Genomic DNA, 7,123 nt, shown 5'->3' with positions numbered 1-7,123 from the left:
CAGCAGCACCAGCCGCGCGGCCCGCCCGGCCATCCTTCCCCTTGGCCCTCCGCCGGCGGAGGAGCTTGGGAGCCTTCACATCCGGAGTAACCGGAAGTACTTTGATTTTCTTCGTTTCTCCGCTGACGTCTACTTGGTTTAAAAAGAAAGTACCCGGATTTCCGTGGGCGTCCGCCCCGCCCCTTGTTTTACTCTCATCTCCATATAAAGAGGCGGCTGGGTGAAGGGAAGGAGGACGCCAGGTGGATTAAGGCGCAAAGTAAAGGGGTCCTTTACCTACATCCGTCTTAGTTCCCCCGGGGTCTCTGTTTGAGGGCGGGCTATGTCTCTGCACCAGCCTTGTTGGGTTTCACTTCCTCTGCCCCCCGACCTGTGCTCTCCCGCGCCCTCTCCTCCGGCACCAGCACCAGCGCTGGTTGAAGACCATCTGTCGCTTCAGCAGCCTCTGGACGACTCTCCCCGCCTCTCCCTCTCCCTCTCCCTCTCCCTCCGGTCCGCGCTCCGTTTCCAATCATTCAGATCTGACCATGTCACTTGCCTTCCTAGGATGCCTTCCTGGCTCCCAGGTGCCGCAGGATAAAATACCCCCCAGGCCCTGCCCGCTGGGCCCCTGCCCACTGGTCTCCGTCCCTCCCCTGCCCCAGACCCACCTCCAAGGGCCGCGTCTCTCCAGCCGCCTGGCTTCGTCTCGTCTGTTTCCGTCTTTTTCTCACTCCCTTTCATCCTCCTGCTCCCAGGTTAAGCGCCACTGCTGAGGGCGGTACCACGTGGAGGGCGATGTACCGTACAGGGGCCTGTTTTCCCCAGGCCGGCGTTAAGAACAGTTGTTGTTGGTTTGTTTTTAAATGAATGAGCGCTGTAATTAAACGTAAGACTTTGGGTGCGACTCCAGGGTTGTCAACTCGCCAGCACGATTCAGAACACACTGAAAACAGGAGAGGTGTACGATTTCAAGGGAGATTAAGAGGAGCACCTTTAGGAATAGGACACTGGCCTTAGCATTGCCCCGTCCTGCACTGCCACCAACACACTCACACTCACACACCCATCTCAGTGAAGCTGGAAGCCTCCCAGTTAAAAGGTGCATAATTTGTGTGTGTGTGTGTGTGTGTGTGTGTGTGAATGACTGACTTTCCTCCTCTCCTCTCTTCACCCTAACCCTACTCAACGTTTTCTTTTTATCTTGGGAGGTGAAATGAGCAGGAAGTACCATTGGATTGCGTTCACTTACACATTAAGCAAACATTTCCTGAGCCCTTACCTCCCGCACAAGCCAGGCAAGACCCAACTCCAGGAGGCGGCATTCATACTGTATTTGTATAGTGTCCCCTGGAGCTGAGCACCGTAGGTACTGATTGGGCAGCTGAAATCAACAAAACAACCCCTCAGCCCTTCCAGGAGCTGATGGGAAACAATCAGGTGCGAATGCTACTTTGCATCTGCTAGACTAGTCCTTTTATTTTTTATTTATTGATTAAGGTATTACATATGTGTCCTTATCTCCCTTTTATAACACATTATTTCATTCTGTCCTTACCGTAACTCTGGAATGAATGTTTGAGGAAATACAGGATTAAAGAGGATGAAATCCTCACAAAGCAATATTCTCTCTTTGAGAGAACTCCAGATTAACTAAAAGGGTTTATTTATTTATTTTTAAATATACTTTTGTTGATTTCAGAGAGGAAGGGAGAGGGGGGGGGGATAGAAACATCAATGATGATAGAGAATCATTGATCGGCTGCCTCCTGCACGCCCCACACTGGGGATGTGCCCTGATGGGAACGGAACTGTGATCACCTGGTCATGGGTTGATGATGCTCAACCACTGAGCCACCCAGGCCAGGCACTATAAGTTTTTTTAAAAAAAACACTTTCAAGTTTCCAGTTTCGGAAACCTCATTCTATATTATATCAAATACATTAATATAATGTGGCAATATCCCACATTAAATAAAACTTATAAATAACTGTATATAGTTGAGTTGCTGTTAATAGTTGACATATTTTATATACATTTAATAAAATATTAATTTTTATATTTTGAAGCTAACTTTAAAAATTAGTTCAGGTCTCAAACATGTCATAGGCTCTTGAAAACTCATACGTACATGCCTGATGGAGAAAACAATCCAAGGGTCAGGTGGAGGGCGAGAGTGGAGACTTCTGTTGTGCTGTCCTGGTGGAAGATGGGGTGTGCTCTCTCTAGGACATCTCCTCTGGGTGCTCTCTCTCAGCACAGCCCTGCATCTCTAGATCATGACGGGGCCTCTCCCTCTCCCAACTTTTCAGTCCAGGGCCACCTCTTCCCCACTGAGCTTTATCTGCTTCTGACTTTCCTATGTGAGTCACAGCCTTCCAAGTCATCAATTCATTCCTTCAACTCAGGCTTATTGAGCCCTACTGTGTGTCAGCCATTGCACAAGGAAAAAGAAAGATGCATCAGAAATGGTTCCCAGTCTAGGGAGGAGAAAGACAAAGCAAACAGTTGAGTGTGCTGCAGGCTCATAGGCAAACTGACTATATTCTTAGAACAAAAATTGGGGGACCGCCTACAACGAAGTTTCTTTAGTCATCAAATATTTATTGCGGTTTACCATGTGTGAGGCTCTGGATACAGAGTGATGAACAGGACACTGACCTTCTCATGGTCAGAGAAGGGAGACAGGCAATAAGCAAGTATCAAACAAAAGACGAAGATGATTTCACTGCTAATGTAAGAGCTCATCGGGGTGATCACCATACAGGAGACTTTAGCACTATCAGGCTATCAGTTACACATCACCCTTAAACCAGCAACTTGCACAAACCCTCTAACCAGCAAACTTTTCTCCCAGGTATATCTACACAAGTGCAAAATGGTATAAGTATGAAGCTATTCATGGCAACATTATTGGTTATTTTCAATAGGAAAGGAAACAACTAAATGTATGCTGATAGGGAATGGATTACATTGATTGAGAGAGATCCATTCAGTTACAGTGGAATACTGAACAAAAATGAATAGGAATGGAACAGATTTGTAAGGCACTGACATGGAAAAATATTCATGTTCTTGGTAAGTATGAAAAGCGAGATGAAAATGGTATGTGTGTGTGTATATGTGTGTATGTCTATACATGTTACCTCGTGAAGAAAAATAAGAGTATATGGTGTTTGTTATTTTAGAGAATATATCTAGAAAGACATATAAGAAAGTGGAAATAGTTGTTGTACCTGGACAGGCGTGAAACTAGGCTACAAGGAAGTGAGGGACACTTTTTATTTTTATACCTTTTAAGTTTTGTACCATTTGTATATATCATCAATTAAAAAGAAAGAAAAATGTTTTGTTGTTGTTGTTTTTAATCCTCACCCGAAGATATTTTCCCATTGATTTTTAGAGAGTGGAAGAGAGAGGGAAAGACAGAAATATCAATGTGAGAGAAATACATCAATTGGTTGCCTCCTGCATGCCCCGGATCAGGGCCAGGCCGGGAGGGGCCTGTAACCAAACCGAGGTACAAGGTACATACCCTTGACCAGAATCAAACCTGGGATCCTTCTGTCTACAGGCCAATGCTCTATCCACTGAGCAAAACTGGCTAGGGTAGGAAAAAAATGTTTTAAAAAAGTATATATGGTCACAAGTGTTGAGCTATATAATTGGATAATGTAATAGTGAGAGAGAGAAAGTAAGAGGGTGGGGAGGCCGGGAGAGACTACCTTGAGTGGTCAGAGAAAGCCTTTTTGAGAAAGTAACAGTTTGAACTGAAACCTGCACGACCAGAAAGAACCGGCTCTGCAAACACCTCAGGGCAGATTGTTCTAGGCTCAGTGGACAGGGAGTGCAAAGGCCCTAAGGCAGAAACAAACTTAGCATCTTTGAAAAACAAAAAAGAAGGTCAAGGTGAAAGGCTTAGGGGAAGGGAAGCCATTGGGAGGTGTGTTAGCCCTGGAGGGAAGTAAATGATCTGATTTTTATTTAAAACATTTACTTTCACTGTTGAGGGGAAGAAGGAGGGGTGGAGGGTAGGGATTGAAAGGGGAGGAGAGCAGTACTGGGAGATCAACGGCGAGTGCTTCCTTCAAGGACAATTGATGGTGCTTAGACTAGCTGGTGGTGGCCCTGGGAAAAGGGTAACCGGGAAAATCGTAGACGGAAGAGAAATTGGTCGATCTTAAAGAATGATTGGCTGCAAAGGGCAAGGAAAAAGAGAAAAAAAACAACAATGTGGGTTCAGTGAATAAAATTATTTGAAACTAGAATTGTCCCCCCTAAATCAGGTCATCATGATTGCCATAGTTTTATGTTTCTAGAAGCTTCTTAGCGTTGGGGTGAGGGAAAATTTTCCCTGACTCTTTTAGTACTTGTGACTGGTGAGATAATTCAAAAGACATACAGTATGAGCCCTGGCCAGGTAGCTCAGTTGGTTAGAACATCATTCCAACACACCAAGGTTTTGGGTTCAATCCCCAGTCAGGGCACAGACAGAAATCAACCAATGAATGCATAAGTATGTGGAACAAGAAATTGATGTCCCTCCCTCCCTCCCTCTCTTCCTCTAAAATCAATAATTTTTTAAAAAGATATACAGCATATTAACAAGAAAAAAGTCAAGTTTTAATATGTGCTCACAGGGAATTCACGTAAGCATGAAAATTCCAAAGACGATGGGCAAAATGAGGTATACATGTGATTTTGGGCCAAAGAAGGGGAGGTAGGCAATTCATAGACAAAAAAAAAACGAGCAAACATTTGGTAAACACATTCTTGCAGGGCCACCTACAAACAATGGGACAAGGGTAATCCAGCAAACAGATTTTTGCTTGGGTCCCCCCCTGCCTGCCACACTTCATTCATATGTGCTAAGGTGACTATGCTAAGGTTGCCTTGCTAAGCAGGATCTTCTATCTGAGTCTCTGTAGGCAGGTGAAGGGCAGGTAAAACAACAACAACTGCCAGGGTGGCGCATTCTGGGGAGACTTGTTCCAACGCCCATACTAGTCTCCTCTTCCTCAAATCCAAAGCAAGCAAATCCTCACTCACAGCCCCAGTGCTATTTCCAGCAGAAGGGGGATGAGCTCCGGGTTCTGAAGGGCTAAATGGAGCGGGAAGAACCAGTGCTTGTGAAGGAAAGAATTTGAAATTTGGCAGAGGGATGGTTCAATAGGGCTTTAAGGGATAAGCATGGGGGTCTGAAGGGGTCACTGCCCCCTACTCCAAATCGTGAAACTCTGTGACCAGAAGCCATTCAATCAAACTCTCGTATTTCAGACGACAAAGTGAAGCCTGTACAAGGCCACGCAGCCCAGTGACACTTTCAGGAAAGAGCTCCAGCACGCGGTTTGTTGTTGTTGTTAATCCCCACCGAGGATATTTTCCCATTGATTTTTAGAGAAAGTGGAAGGGATGGGGAGAGACACACAGAATGTGTCAATTGTATCTCAATAAAGGTGAGAAAAAATAAAATAAATTTAAAAATTACTGACAGGTTTGGCTCAGTGGATAGAGCATCAGCCTACGGACTGAAGGGTCCCAAGTTCGATTCCGGTCAAGGGCATGTTCCTTGGTTGCGGGCACATCCCCAGTAGGGGGCGGGTGTGCAGCTGATCAATGTTTCTCTCTCATGTTTCTAACTCGCTATCCCTCTCCCTTCCTCTCTGTAAAAAATCAATAAAATATATTAAAAAAAATAAATATTTCATTAGATGAATCAAGTTAAACTTAAAAACAACAACAACAAACAAGCACCTGCGACCCTTGGGTGCACGGGCTGACGCTCTACCACTGAGGCACTCCACCCAGAGCTCCCCCGGTGCATGTTAAGTGGCAGCACAAACACAGTACAACACAGGAGATAGGAACACACACCCTGACAGCCTGTATGCACAGGCCAGGACGGAAGGCACGTGTCCTTTATGTACATGCATTAAAGCCAGGTGAGGCTGAGAGAACAGAGGTTTTGTTGTTGTTGTTAATCCTCTCCCGAGGATATTTTCCCCATTGATTTTTAGACACAATGGAAGGAAGTGAGGGAGTGGGGAGAGAGAAGCATCGATGTGAGAGAGACACATTGATTGGTTGCCTCCTGCCCCACTGAATGGGATTGAATTTGCAATCCAGGTATGTGCCCTTGACTGGGAATCGAACCCATGACCCTTTGGTGTGAGGGCTGACGCTCTAACCATGTAGCCATACCGGCCGGGGCCCAGAGAGATTTTTGTCTTGGCAAAACAGCCTAGGGAGAGAGAAAGGCCTTGGGCCTGCACACTGAGATGGGGGTGAGAGGGACCGAGGGAGGCGGTCAGCATGCCCAGGGTCAGCGTGTCTGGCGTGCTCCCTTTTTAACCTCGGGACTGGGGCTAACCTTCCAGCAGTTAGGTTGCAAGTATTCTTAAAAGGCCACCTTTTGGAAGTTCAGATTTTCTGACCAAAACCTTCCAAATCACTCTCCAGTGGCCCCAGAGAGGCCTGGGGCCCACTTTCTGCAGGCCCTTTCCCAGTAACTAACTCATACAGACGCTTCCCCAGCAATCCCAGATCCGAGGCCCTGTGGGGTAGGCCCCAGTTTGTGGCCTGGACCTCGGACTGTGAACTGTGAACCGTCTCCTCCCTTTTTCTGTTTGTTTTCAATCCTCTGACCCAGGCTGGCAGGTGAGGAAGGCAGAGGGAGGAGACTCTGGTGCCAACACGCGCGCACACACACACACACACACACACACACACACACACACCCCCACACACACACACACACACACAGGCACACACACACACATGCACACGCACACGCGCGCACACACACACAGACACACAGTCTCCTGAGGCCCCCAGTCTCAGTGGCTGGTCAATGATTGATTGGCATTTCACAGGCTGCTGGTTCCAGACCCCAGTCTGTTGATCCTGGAGGTCACCTTCCCTAAACCAGAGCCCCTTCCTGCCTCTGCAGTGCCAGTGGTCACCTCCGCCGCTCAGAGGCCAGGAACCTGTCGCCCAAAGACCCTCTCGTGCAGATCTCACGCATCTGTCCTCTGGCCTGGCTCCCCTCTGCCCTGTTGTCTTCCTCCCGGGTCCTTACTGGACCCTGCTGGCAAACTCTCAGGCTCCTCTAGCAACCACATTGGTCCCCCCTCCCCCGCCCTC

At 47.1% G+C, this 7,123-nt stretch overlaps 1 protein-coding gene across 1 annotated transcript in view; it reads right to left on the bottom strand.

Annotated features, from left to right (window-relative positions):
* Window positions 1-620, bottom strand: part of PGAP3 (post-GPI attachment to proteins 3) — a 12,991-nt gene extending 12,371 nt beyond the window's left edge. The window contains exons 1-2 of the mRNA XM_014536156.1: window positions 539-620; window positions 2-129 (exon numbers count right to left, since the gene is read on the bottom strand). The gene's annotated coding sequence lies outside the window, so the exon portion shown is untranslated. The remainder of the gene's footprint in view (window position 1; window positions 130-538) is intronic.
* Between the last annotated feature and the right edge of the window lie 6,503 nt (window positions 621-7,123).

The sequence above is a fragment of the Myotis brandtii genome, unplaced genomic scaffold (genome assembly GCF_000412655.1).
Source record: "Myotis brandtii unplaced genomic scaffold, ASM41265v1 scaffold157, whole genome shotgun sequence".
NCBI lineage: Eukaryota > Metazoa > Chordata > Mammalia > Chiroptera > Vespertilionidae > Myotis > Myotis brandtii.
Note: the sequence above shows the minus strand (reverse complement) of the source record. Positions and strands in the feature narration are given on the sequence as shown.